This window comes from Girardinichthys multiradiatus, chromosome 19 (genome assembly GCF_021462225.1).
Source record: "Girardinichthys multiradiatus isolate DD_20200921_A chromosome 19, DD_fGirMul_XY1, whole genome shotgun sequence".
Classification (NCBI taxonomy): Eukaryota; Metazoa; Chordata; class Actinopteri; order Cyprinodontiformes; family Goodeidae; genus Girardinichthys; species Girardinichthys multiradiatus.
In genome coordinates, this window is record NC_061811.1 from 41,374,004 (window position 1) to 41,388,685 (window position 14,682).

The window sequence follows — 14,682 nt, forward strand, 5'->3', positions numbered from 1 at the left end:
CTGCTGACGGGAGCGGTCCTTCGGCTCTCCACTCTGCCAGTTCCTGCGTTTCAATCTCTTCGTCCATTGCTATGTATTTGTCGTGGATTCCCCGAGGATCCTTCGAGTAGGGTTTTGGACTATTCGGCTAATCGTTTTACTATCTGGGTCTGGTCAGTCTATCCTCAATAAAGCCCTATCTTCACCTGCACGCTAAGCAGTTACTGCAAGGGTTGTGACTGATGGCCTTATCAGTCACAAACAACCTTACTCCCTTTCAAGCTGTCAGTCTGGGGTGCTCAGGCAGAGACGTCCTTTCCCCGAGCATCCTTCTTCTGGGGCCCCTGTATTTCTCGTCTGGGTCCCTGTTCGGGCTCCACCTTTTGTTGTCCGATGAGCAAACCCTACCTCCTACTTCCTTATTTCTAAGGGGATTTCAAGCTGTCGGTCTGGGGTGCTCAGGAAGAGACGTTTTTCCCCTGAGCATCCTTCATCTGGGGCACCTCTATCTCTTGTCTGGGTCCCTGTTCGGGCGCCACCTGTTGTTGTCCGATGAGCAAACCCCTCCCTCCTACTTCCATATTTCTAAGGGGATTGCTCAATCCAGCTCTCCTTCCAATAGTTCCAGACTTCCCTAAACCTGGAAGGTCTTACTAAACAGGTTTACTGGAAAATCTGTTCTAATGCTGAAACTGTTAAGGCTGAAGAGGCTTTGGAGATGGAGGCTCACTATGGATCCGAATGGAATAATTCCTTTAGTAGGCAAGAGTGATTTTCTTCTTGGGTGAAAGGCAAATCTTCAGTTCTCTTCCTCTAAGTGAATAGGTGCTGATGCTCATGCTTTTGAAGGTCAAGTTGGAAAAAAAATACAAACATTTAAAAATTATAAAAATTAAAAAACAGAAACTTTGTTGGCATATGTTTCAAAAGTCAGTAGCTTCCAGAGGCTGAATAGTTGAAGGAAACCTTTGAGATGTAATTGAGGTTGGGTCAGGACGTCCAGTAGCCTGAAACTTAGAGCAATCAGTTGTTCACTGACCAAGTTCACTTCAGTTGTTGTGGTACAACAAGTGAAATTTGCAGCTTTTATTATCATGTTAAAAGTTGTGTAATAAAACATATTTTAAGTTAAATATATTTTACACAGTGGACACAGACTGCAACTATCAATATTTAATCAATCTTTCTACATAACATAATAAAGATTTAATAGCTTGTCTGCATACTCAGAACATAACCAGAAGTCAAAAGTAATCAGCTGACAAAGTTGCATAGTGTAGAACCAATGGGTATGTGAGCACAAACGTCATGTTTTCGCACATCTTGGACTTTTTCTATGTAGCAGACCCAGTGCCCCAAAAAGTCCTCAAAGACTTGGCAGTGGGACTGACCTGCAAGTCTGACCTTCAGCATAAAGTACATCCTTTGCTTTGCCTTTTCACTGTAATTGCAGTATGTTTTCCCCCAGCCAAGGTTGTTGAGGATGTGAGCACCAAAAAAACATAATGGCTTTTGGTTTCTTCCAAAAGCCATTATTTGATGCTGAGAGTGTCATGTTTCGTGAGGTAGGGGTAAAACTAAAATGCAGTCAGGGATGTGGAAGCAACCTGGTGAGTAGAATTGGTTCTTTTTAATGGCAAATACCCGGGAGGGGCTCGGAGTAGAGCCGCTGCTCCTCCACATTGAGAGGAGTCATTTGAAGTGGCACGGGCATCCATACCGGATGCCTCCTGGACGCCTTCCTCGGGAGGTGTTCCAGGCATGTCCCACTGGGAGGAGGCCCAGGACATGCTGGAGGGACTATGTCTCTTGGCTGGCCTGAGAACGCCTTGGGCTCCCCGAGGAGCTGGAGGAGGTGTCTGGGGAGAGGGACATCTGGGTGTCTCTGCTGAGTCTGCTGCCCCCGCAACCTGGTCCCGGATTAGCGGAAGACGACCAGTACGAGTACGAGTATGAGTACGAGTACTAAAAACGTAGAACGTGGACAGATAACTGGATGAACAGCAAGGAAAACGCAGGGATATTAACGAAAAGATCCAGTAATGAGCAATGACAACCAGACAACTTACATACAGAGGAGTGATGAGAAGGCATGGCAAGCATGTAAGAGCAATCTGGTTAGAATGAGTAACAGCTGAGAACAATGAAGGGAGAGGAAGCTGAGGCAGCAGAAAAATGAGCAGGGGCAGGCAGAGAGGAATACAGGGAGGAAGGCTCACACATAATAATAATGAATGACTAAAAGAATGAACCTAATAAACAATGAATGACCTAAAATGGCAAGTAGAGAAAATAAACAGGGAACAAACAGAGATATATAGAAAGAACCCCAAAACTCAAACCACTAACACCTGAGGATCCTGACAGAGAGGTTACAAGAGATGAAGGCTTCTCCTAAATTTGGATGGGTTCCTTGGTCAAACGTTGAGGATAAGATTGTGGTCCTCCTTTAAACAGTGGTTTTCTGAAACACTGTATGCAAATTTATCCTCTAAAGTGTTAATTTTGACAGCACATTTTAATGTAGTTTCAGACATAGTCTTTTGACTAAAATGTAATTTAGTTTTAGTCGTATTTTAGTTACCTGCAGTTGTTTTAGTTTTAGTCTAGTTATACTTGATTCAATCTTACTACATGTTGTTTGACTAAATTTAGGGTAAATCTAGTCAACTGCAATATAGGTCACAGAGGAATGCTTTAAGGGCATCTTACATTTTTAAGGAAAATCATTTTAAACATACATTAAAAAAAAACATTTATTCCAAGATGAAATGGAGTGAAAGTCAAATATTGGTACACACCAATACACAGATTAACTTTGGAATTTGGAATAAATAAAACTAAAATGTTATTTATTTTAAAGAAATATGCATATGCCATCTTGCCTGTTCTGTCATGTTGGATAGCCAGGTGACAGTAGTGCAGGCAACAATTAAGGAGGCAGAGTTCAGGTTTAACAGGTTTATTGACAAACAAGAAACATAAACTCGGAGGTGAGACAGGAGTTTGAGACAGAGGAATGACTTATGATGGACTTGATCTTGAACGGGCTGAGGAATCTCAGGACCAGTTTTTTGTAGTATGCTTTGAAGGGAAAGTTCTTGTCCAGGTGAGTAGGTGGGAGCCAGGATTCTTTTTCTGTCAGCCGTGATGAATACTGAAGAGAAATCTTGGTTCGTTTCCAGAATGTGCATGGACAGATGGTAGGATGGGTTCTGGGATGGATGATGGGAGGAGATAAACCAGATGCTGCGGATACATAAGAATTGTGTGCATACTCAGCCCATATGAGAGAATGACTCCATGAAGTGGGATTGTTAGTGCAGAGACAACGGAGGATGTTTTCCATCCCCTGATTCAGGCGTTCGCACTGACCGTTTGTTTGGGGAGGAAAACCAGAGGAAAGATTGGTTTGTGTGCCGAGAACAGAACAGAAGTCCTGTGTCAGAGACTGTTTCGGTGGGGAGTCCATTGATCCTTAAAACATAATTTATCAGCAGCTTGGCAATGACAGTAGCAGATGGAAGTTTGGTAAGAGCAACTAGGTGGCTGGCTTTAGAAAAGTGGTCGATAATGGTGAGGATAACTGTTTTATTATTAGATGGATGCAAACCTGTGACAAAATCCAATGCCGTGTGAGACCAGAGTTGATTGGGGATGGAGAGAGGTTGGAATAGTAAAACTGGGGTTTTTTGTTCTTATTGCGAGCACAAACTGAACATGCGGCCATGTACTTTACTACATCTTTATTAAGGGTAGGCCACTAGAAGTAGCTATGGATGAAGGCGATCGTGTAACTAGATCCGGGATGACCTTCAAAGTTAGAGGAGTGTGCCCAGTGGATTACCTGCAACCTGATGGTGGATGGTATGTTGGTGGGCTCTGTGAATACAATCCGCCAGTTCCCAGGAGAGGGGCCCAATGATTACATGACTGAGGGATGATGGTTCTGGTTCCTGAGAATCCTCCTCTGGGGAAAACTGACAGGAGAGTAGATCTGGTTTTGTATTCTTGCAACCTGGACAATAAATGATAAACTGACGTGAATTGCGGCACTCAGCTGACTGGAAGTAGGAGAGGTTCTTGTGATCTGTCCAGATTATGATGTGTAAGGTGGTGCTCTCCAGCCAGTGTTGCCATTCCTCTAGGGGCAAGTTGCTGGTGAGAAGCTCCCAATCTCACACGTTGTAGTTCCTCTCTGGTGTTGAGAAGTGTTTTGTAAAGCATGCACAGGGGTGTAGCTTACCATCAGTAGATGACTTCTGGGACAACACAGCTCCAACTCCCGGTGTCTGAAGTGTCGAGTTCAAGGACGAACTGGTTCTTGGGATCCTGGTGGAAGAGAATAGTAAATAAATACGAATACATTTATAAAAGTCCCTAAGCACGTTGTTGACCAGGGCTTGAAAGATGGCAGGCGCGTTGGAAAGACCGAAGGGCATGACTAAGTATTAAGTGGCCAATGGGTGTTTTGAATGCCGTTTTTCATTTGTCTCCTTTATACCCAGAGGGTATGGGCTGTGGAGATCTAAACTGGTAAATATGGTGGCGCCATGAACTGTTTCAAAGCCAGAGGTTAACAGGGGAAGAGAATACTTGATTTTAATGGTGATTTGATTTAAACCTCTGAAGTCAATGCAGGATCTTGAGGTCTTATCTTCTTCTACAAAGAAAACTTCTGGAGCAACAGGAGAGGATGATATACTGTTCCATGGTTTCCCATTCTTGGAGTTGTTATAAAGAGAGCCTGGAGGTAACAGGGCACGAGCAAGGAGATCAGTATTGCAGTTGTAAGGTCAATGAGGAGTACTGAAAGTTGTGAGGTCCTTACTAAACATTTGCAGTTCTGAGGGAATGTGAGAAAGATCAGGAGGTGGGTCAGGAACGGCTGAACAGAGACAGGAACCTCCTGTGGCAATGCGAACTCCTGGCTTCAATGTGGGAATCCGCCCAATTTATGTGTGGGTTGTAGGGTTTAAGCCAGGGGTGTCCCAGGATGACATGGGCTTCTTTAGTAGGAAAAAAAAACAAAAAACATATGAGTTCATGGTGATATCCAGAGGTGATGAGATGGAATGGGTGAGTTTGTTGGTGCACACATTGTAATGTGCTACCATCCAGAGCAAAAATTCGGATGGGAGTGGATAGGCTCTGAACAGGTATCTGTAGTTTGTGTACAAGATCTGGGTTGACAAGGTTTTGTTCCGAACAGGAAACTACCAGGGCTTGAATGGGGTATTGTTCTTCATCTATACAGATAGTGGAATGGAGCTGGAAATGAGGATGATCGAGGGGTGAATGGTGCCCGCCACTACCCCCTGATTTACTGACGGCCTGACTCATTTGGCTATACTGGACAATGTAGAAGGAAGTGGCCAAGCTCACCACAATAAAGGCACCTAGATGTCAAACGCTTATGTCTTACTTCTGGCATAAGACTGGCCCTGCCTAACTGCAAGGGTTCTGTTTGATGGTGAGAGATGGACTGAAGCGCTTCTTTTCCTAGTGACATCACAACAGGTGCAGAGCTCTCATGTCTAAGCTTTTGAGTCCTTCTTTCATTCTTTCTCTCCCTCAGATGATTTTCAACGTCATGCTGACCGAGTAGGATGCCCTGCTGAGTGATGGCCACTTGTAGTTGTTCGGTCATGGTGCATAACAAGGTGACTCTAGTGCAGGCAACAATTACGGAGGCAGATTTCAGGTTTAACAGGTTTATTGACAAGAAATAACTATGGGTCATCGAGGAGTCCAGGTTCTGCTGGTTGATACACTGAGTGGAGAGAGGTGGGTGAGTACAGGAGGAGTGGTGGCCTAGTGGTTAGAGAGCAGGACATTTGCATCCTTGAGAGGCCACAAGTAACCTGGTTCAAATCCCACAGCCTGCCACTCTGGGTCCCTGAGTAAGACCTTTAGCCCCTGAGTGCTCCCCAGGCGCCTCACAATGACAGCCTACTGCCCCCTAAGGGATGGGTTAAATGAAGATGCATTTTCTCCATTGTGCCATCAATAAAGTCTAAATTATTATTATTCAGTCTTGAATAGAGGGAGTTAATATTTTTTACTGTTTAATGAAGGAGATGGTTCCAGGGAGGGAGGTGAGTAAAGCCACAGACACTCAAGTAGACAGTGTAGACACTTCAGGGTTGAAGTGTGATGGCTTAGGTTCTCGCTAATATCTTCCAGGTAGCGATGATTTGAGTTGGAGGGTGGACAGGAAGAAGTTTGCAAGGCAGGTTCACTTGAGAAGGTAAGTACATCCCTTGGTATGCAGGTCAACAGGAAACTGAAGAAGCCTCTGGTTGGTAAGCCATTAAGCACAGTGAAGTACTTCCAGCCAACTGTGAACTTGAACACAGACCAAAAATGAATATTTAAAAGCTTATTTATTCTCAATCACACTCTCCAGCGATACGGTAAGATTACATAAAATTGTCAATTTATTCAGGTTAACTTTAATATCACCTGCAATGTCAAATCGACTTAGATGAACAAATGACACAATACATTAAAATAATACTAACATAAACTGTTAGAAATCACTTGTGTTTAACGTTCACTGTGATGACTGACAGCAGGAACTCAGTGCCGGCGAGGCAAGCCGGCAGACACTATCGAAACTCCGAACACGTCGGAGCACGTTTGAAACTAAGCGATGTCTTGATAAATCAAGCAGATTTTTCACATCTACACAGTTATATTCCTGCACTAAAAAAATTGTAAAAGGTAATTTTGTGTCACAGAAAGAGTAATTTTTCACAGTTTACTCACAGCTTTTGCCATTGTGGTCTGCCATGGCTGCCCCTGTTTGACCAATCCGCTTCGACCCGCAATGAATCATGGGAAAAGATGGACCGCGAAGGATACTCACAACAACCCATTCTTTAAATCGGGCAAAAGAAGGACACATTTGTCTGCCGCATTTGACAGACCTTTTGCGCCGCGCTGTGACGTAATCGGCCCCAAGTACGGACTTGGAAGGATCCAGCCCCTGAATTGTGACACACCCTCGGCCTGGACATGGATCCTCCTCCTTCCTGTTTATTGACCAATAGTAGAGGACCTGGAGAGAAGAGGGCAGCCCTCCTCATTTGCATAATGAAGGAGAAATGCATACGGTAAAGGAAAAAGAGAGACGAGGAAATGTAAAAAGAACAAAGGCATGTCTAAGGAAAAGGAAAAACAAAATATATATATTTCTGCTTTTATTTTAAATTTTGTCAGGATCGGTCCTCCATAATTAAGTGCTTTGATCCATAATCACAAAAACAGAGCACATCTCGGATTTCTATTCTTAAGCAATGATTTTTGGTTGAGAAAACTATTTTCCTGAATTATGATTTTAAGTGTAATTTTTGATAAATATTCATTAATCAATAATCATAATCCTTACATTGCTGCTAAAGAGCTCTTCCTTGATTAACCCTGATGATCCTCAGCTGTGTGATTGCACCTGCCTGTCGCACCCTGCAGGAAGAATTGAGAGAGAGAAAACCGCACACACAAACAACACTAAGCTGTACTCAGCTCCATGACATATGTTCTGTCTGAACAATGAATGTGTTACACATCCTTGCTGGCAGAGACCACAACAGCAAGGAGAATGTCTATAAAGAAATGTAGAGTGTAGCAGTAAAAAACCACATCAGCACTCTTTTCTTTCTCCAAACTGCATATACTAATTTGCTTTGCAACTCATTTACAATGCATATCAGTGCTTCAAGGGTCCAGTACAAACAATGACTAATAAAGTTAAAATAGAATGCAGTTGTTCATTCATTCATCTCTTGTACTCAAAACTGTATGCAACTACTGTTTGTCACACCTGCAGATGACTTTCTAAGTGTGGTTTCAGGGCACAAAGGGGGCGGGGCTAAGGACCACTCTGGAGAATTGGGACACACTACGCACTCCAACCCTTCAACTGGAACACGAGATTCAGGGACACAAGGTTGAAAGTGCGAGTATTGGGAAAGGGCTTCAGTATGAACGGGAGCAAGAAGTTACTCCACACTATGCAGCCGGGGTGGGAACTGGGATCACGTAGTACCTTAAATTCTGCTCCTTCAAAAAATTATTTAGACAGGACTAATCCAGCGAAGTGTGCAATCATAAATCTAATATTTGTTTATATTAATAAGGAATACTTCTTAGGTGGCAATAAAACTATTACTTATGAAATAATATCAAATGTGGTTACATCCTTTGGTGTACCACAAATGTACATCAAATTATTTTCTGTAAGCACAATGATGCTTCAAAATATTTCAGATAAAACTTTAAAATATGTTTAATAAGAAATAAAATGTAATATTATCCAGGACTTGAACTAAGAAGTGATAAATTCTTTACATAAAATCCCTGTCAGAAACAGGAAGTTTAAACATTCCAAAGCAAATATGCATACATTTTATAAATAAATATTTAAAAACCAACCGTTCAGTTTTTTTGAAACGTATGGATTTTAGTTTAATCTTTTTTTATTAGTTTTCTTTGTGACACTCAACTTATCACCACCATAAAATCTAAATCCTAACCTTTACCACAGTGAGAGATAATTCTTTGCAGCCAGTCCATTTTGCAGAGGCCTCTTCTTTGGTTGAGTCTGTCTCTTGAGAGGTGGTCACTTTCTCTGCGATCTGTTGTCCAGCATTATCTGAGATAATTACAATTGTGAAGCCATTTTATGACTTTAAATCACTTATTATCAATTGTCAGGGGATTGCATCACACACCAGTAAAGTTCTTAAAATGTTACATGGAGATGATAGCTACCAACAACTCTGCTGGCAACTGGAATGCATGAAGCTGACAGGAAATGTAAAAAAGAGAGCAGTATTTATCAGAACTAGTTAACAAAAAAGGCCGGGTTCTAATATTTTGGGAAGACAGAGCCTTTAAACAATTTGGATCTCCACTGAGATCAGATTCATGCAACTCAACAGACAGAAGAGCTGCTGGTACAGTAGCTACCAACTACTTCTTAAACAGGAGGAGTACTTAAGCAGGAGGTTACCAGCACTTCAATGCGAGTGTTTTGCCACAGTGGTACAAACTCGAGCCACACTCTAAGTCTATGCTTCGTTCTTCGACCTCGTTTAACTTTGTTTTTTGCTCCTCTGCAGAATTTGAAAGCCTAAGCTTTGGATCTATGTCACTGAGTTTTCTGGACTACGTTTCTGAAAGTTACTCTGAAGGATGAAGCCTGTCTTGTTCTGAGGATTCCTATCCTGTGATCTACCTTTGTTTGGATTCGCATCAAGCTGGCAGCTTCCTGTCCCCTTCGCCTACTGAGCCAAGCCACAAGCGTACCCTGTCCACCCTCCAACGTAAGCCACCGCACATCGAACTTGTTTACGGTAACCTGAGCTCCACAGAACAGCACCAAGTGAACTCTCTATGGATATACCTGCTTAAGACCTGGATCCTGAATCTCATTCCCCCAGGCGACCTGACCATCATAACTCAGTAAGCCGATCTCTGTATCAAAGTAATTATTTGCTCTTAGTTTCGTTTTTCCCTCCATTACTCGTACTCATCCATTCTCTTCTCTTCTCTTCTCTTCTCTTCTCTTCTCTTCTCTTCTCTTCTCTTCTCTCCTTACAGTGAGATATTTTGTCCGTTCTGTTCCTGACTATATCTTCAATAAACAACCTTTATTTTACTTCCTCCTCCTGAGTGTTCTCTGTATGTGGGTCTGAGCTATTTTCAACCATAATGAAAATTTGCTGTTATTTCAGCTTTTAACTTTATGTTCTCTCTTTTCTCTTCCTAGAAGCTACACCTGGCCTGACTCTGTGTCTACCTGTGACACCTTTCTGGAGGGAGCATCGTCCAAGCTTCTGCTGGCAACAACTTAATGCTCACCTTCTACCGATGATCCACATAGCCCTGTCTTTTAGTGTTTAACCCTTTCTCTCTCCTAGACATAGCAATTGACTGAAGTTTTACTGTAACTACTTATATGTGCTCTCTTTCAGACTCTAACCTTGAAAACTGACTCAGAGTTTATCTGTTCTTTCTTTCTAGATGAAACGACTAAAGGAGCTACATCCATTAACATTTACTTTTCCTTCCCATAGAAAGTACTCCTGGATCAGTGCTTCTTTGTTCTCTTTGTGTCTCTGCTCTGTTCTCTCAAACCCCCAGTCGGTCGTGGCAGATGGCTGCTCACACTGAGCCTGGTTCTGCTGGAGGTTTCTTCCTGTTAAAAGGGAGTTTTTCCTCTCCACTGTCGCTACATGCATGCTCAGTATGAGGGATTGCTGCAAAGTCAACGCCAGTAACTGTCCACTGTCTCTACATGCTCATCCAGGAGGAGTGAATGCTGCAAGTCACTGACACGATGCAATCTGCTGGGTTTCCTTAGATAGAAAAACTTTTTTATCCAATTTGAATAAATAACTGAAGCTGACTGCACTGTTCAATTGTTAGGATTAATTGGAATGTATTAACCTGATTTTGTGAAGTGCCTTGAGACAACATGTGTTGTGAATTGACGCTATTAATAAACTGAATTGAATTGAATCAGCAAGGCAAGGTCTGACAGCACATTCATTTTTGCAAGCATATGGACATTGGAGTATAAACACAGAGGGATGATTTTTTGCAAAATGTTACATACACCTCTAAAAACGCCTGAACATAACACTTGTAAGGTCAGATTTTTAAGACAGAGTTGTCTTTAGAAATGCACTTCCAGTTCACAACGTATGCCATCTCAAGACACTTTACAATGAAATAAAAAAAGTCAACTCAATAAAATTATACATACAGATGCCAGGCCAAGTATATAAATTCCAATTGATCCTATTTATCAAACAATGCAGTCAAATTCAGCGCATTGTTCAAACCCGTTAAAAAGTTTTATATCTAAGAAAACCTAGCAGACTGCATCAAGTCATTAATTTGCAGAATTCACTCCTCCTCGTTGAGCATGTTGTAACAGTGGAAAGTTGCTTGCATCGTGTCGTTGTGCAGCAATCCCTCATACTGAGCATGCATGTAGTGACAGCTTATAGTAAACGTCCCTTTTAACCTCCAGCAGAAACTGGCTCAGTGTGAACTCCCAGTCAGTCTGCCACAACAGACAAGGGGTTTAAGGAGACAGAGCATACACACAAAAATCACAGAAGAACTGATCCTGTGTTTAAGAAAAGTAAAATGTGTTTAAAATAGGATTTGTAGTGAATGCAATGTGTGTGAGAGATGTTATTCATGTCTTCATTTTTTTATTCTTGGTTCAGAACAATCAATCAGACGGTCTTTGGACTGCCTTGGATAATTTTAGTGTGTGTCACCTGGATTATAAACCCTTGTTTATGGGTGTTTAATTTGATGCACATGTATTTTAATGTGGGAGAGTAACTTTAAACCCTGACAATTTATTCTGTATTGTTATAAAGAAGCACACGTGTGGACTTGAGTCATGGGAGTTGGAATCAAGTCAGACTCAAGTCACAAATAAATCATAAAATACTTTTGACTTGACTTGAACTTTTAGACACTACTCAGTATCAATACTCAATATCTTACACCAAACATAAAGTGTGTCATACGGAACCATGACAGGTGCGAAATGGTCAAACCATGCCTGACACACAATCCTGCCTTCTGTGTGCCTTTGGTTGTTTGATGGCAAATTCTTCTTTTGTTGTTGCAACATGCCTACTACATCCTGTGGTTTTATTCTGCTTTCCTTCTGCATCCAAACATGCAGAAAGAAGAAGAGAAAGAAGCCAACGGTGGTGGTGCGGTGCTGTCATAGCGCCATAGCTCTGTATAATGATGCTAAGGCTACTCTAGAAACATTTCAAATTCACAGTCAAATGAAAAAATAAATATAAAAGGTTTATGTAACTTAAATATTAGTCTTACATTTTTTTAACAAATAGGCCTATTTTGAAAAAAAAAAAAATCACTTTTTAGCATAATTTAAAGATGGAGGGCCCAGTTCTGGGCCCACCTCTACCATGGGCCCAACTGACCCGGTAGACCCCCAGCCCTGTTGTCAGCAGCCGTGCTCATACTATCCTTCACCTTATGTTGTTCTAGCAATGCTTCAACTCATATAGTAGGCCTTACAATGAAATACAAATGGGAATTTCTTTCAAATTATAAATTTATAAATCTGTGTGAATCAGATATCATGAATAGCTATCCCAATAATTAAAAATAAAGTGTTTAATTTAACCAAACAAGGACCAAACCCTTAAAATGTAAGGTTAACTTGTCACCATTTTACTGAAAATATTGTTATAACAGTGATATTGTAAATCATTAACTTTATCTTTGATATACTAGATGAATCTGCAAATTTAAAATGCAGTTCTTAAATATGTCTTCCACTGAAAAGATATGTTTGATTGTCATATTTTATTTTAATGTTGTTTATGTTGATAGAAACAGACCTATATATTAAACTACTGAATGTTTAAAATCACTTACTTCAGGATAGTTTGAATTATCCATTGTCATTGTACTTTGCTGAGTTGAGCTATCCACTGAAGTACATTGACCAATTTCACGAAATTCCGACACGCACCAGATGCTTAGAAACACTTCCAGATTTGGCGCCATATGATTTGTGTCAGGGAAGTACAGTAGCAACACAGGTATGCTCCGTAGAAGGAAACAAGTGCACCCCAACTAAGCCTGTGACCTAGCAGTTGAACACTGTCATTCTATTGGCTGATATGGTTGCTAGGAGATGATACAACTTTATTCTGAGAGAGAGCAAAATGAATTTGGGAGCAGGGAAGAAACTTGAGAGCGCAGTTTTATGAAGCAAGCAGGAAGAGAAGTTATCTATGCAAGAAGCATTAGGTCAGAGTGCAGAAACAAAGATGAGAACAGAGTATATCTGAAAGAAAGCAGAAGCTTTGAATGCAGGTATAATTAGTTTTGAGGGCAACCATTACTAAGTTTGAGAACAAGCAGAATAAAATTCTGCTCTCAAATTGAAAATATGTGCTCCTGAGTTTTGGCAGTAAATTTCCCCCATAAAATGTCCCTATTTTTAAATCAGTGTGTGATTACTGAGTTCGCTAATTTCATGAAAAAAAGCTTATCCATACTGTGTTTAGCATGAATTTTCTTTACTGCTAATCTTTGGAAAATTGTGGGACTTTCTACAAAATATTTAAAACACATTATTATTAGTTATTATGCCAGTATTAGTTTGGGCTATATTCTCAGTTTGGTTGAAAATGACAGGCCCATGCAAGTTTAGATAAAATGGTAAATTCCACTAAGAAAATCTATCTTACATTTAGGGAAGGAGAAGAGAAACAGGACGTACATGCTGCACCTGCGGTGTAACAGGTAAGGAGAGGAGAGATTCACGCCCTGACAGCAAAAGGAAACACAACATACCAGTCTCTTCCACTGTGTAATCCAACAAAGTCAAGACATTTAGGATAATTGTTTTTAATGTTGTTTTAATTAGTCATTATTATCTTAGGAAATATTGAAGTAGTAGAGTCTTATACTTGGTAGCGAGTTTCAAAGACCTTCAGCTGATGCACGCTGACTTTTCATTAATTCAGTTCAATTCAGTTTTATTTATATAGTTCCAATTTACAACACGTCATCTGAAGTCACTCTTACAAAGTCAGTTCAATCGAATCATACAGATTTTAAGTCAGGTACATTTCAACTAATCAGTTAATCAGATTCAGTTTATTATTCACTTATTATTTAAATTGGTTAAAAGTTTTTCTATCTACTGAAAATCCAGCAGATTGCATCGAGCCAGATGCTAAGTAGCTGGATAGAGAAAATGGTGTGGCTTGAAAAGAGTTTTGTTCAGGGACATGACATCATGGGGATTCCAGCTGACGACTCCTTCCTGGGTTGGATTAAGAGTATGTTAATGTGTTTAATCAAAGATGCAGAGTTTCTTACCAGCCTCTGTTTGGGTACAGTTCAGTCTACAGTTTCATCTCATGGCTGGGGCAAAAGAAGTAAGTACATACTAATTTATTAGTATGGTGTAGGGCCTCCTTTTGCGGCCAATACAGCGTCAATTCGTCTTGGGAATGACATATACAAGTCCTGCACAGTGGTCAGAGGGATTTTAAGCCATTCTTCTTGCAGGATAGTGGCCAGGTCACTACGTGATACTGGTGGAGGAAAACGTTTCCTGACTCGCTCCTCCAAAACACCCTAAAGTGGCTCAATAATATTTAGATCTGCTGACTGTGCAGGCCATGGGAGATGTTCAACTTCATGTTCATCAAACCAATCTTTCACCAGTCTTGCTGTGTGTATTGGTGCATTGTCATCCTGATACACGGCACCGCCTTCAGGATACAATGTTTGAACCATTGGATGCACATGGTTCTCAAGAATGGTTCGGTAGTTCTTGGCAGTGACGCACCCATCTAGCACAAGTATTGGGCCAAGGGAATGCCATGATATGGCAGCCCAAACCATCACTGATCCACCCCCATGCTCACTCTGGGCATGTAACAGTCTGGGTGGTACCCTTCTTTGGGGCTTCTCCACACCGTAACTCTCCCGGATGTGGGGAAAACAGTAAAGATGGACTCAACAGAGAACAATACATATTTCACATTGTCCACAGCCCAAGATTTGCGCTCCTTGCACCATTGAAACCGACGTGTGGCATTGGCATGAGTGACCAAAGGTTTGGCTATAGCAGCCCGGCCGTGTATATTGACCCTGTGGAGCTCCCGACGG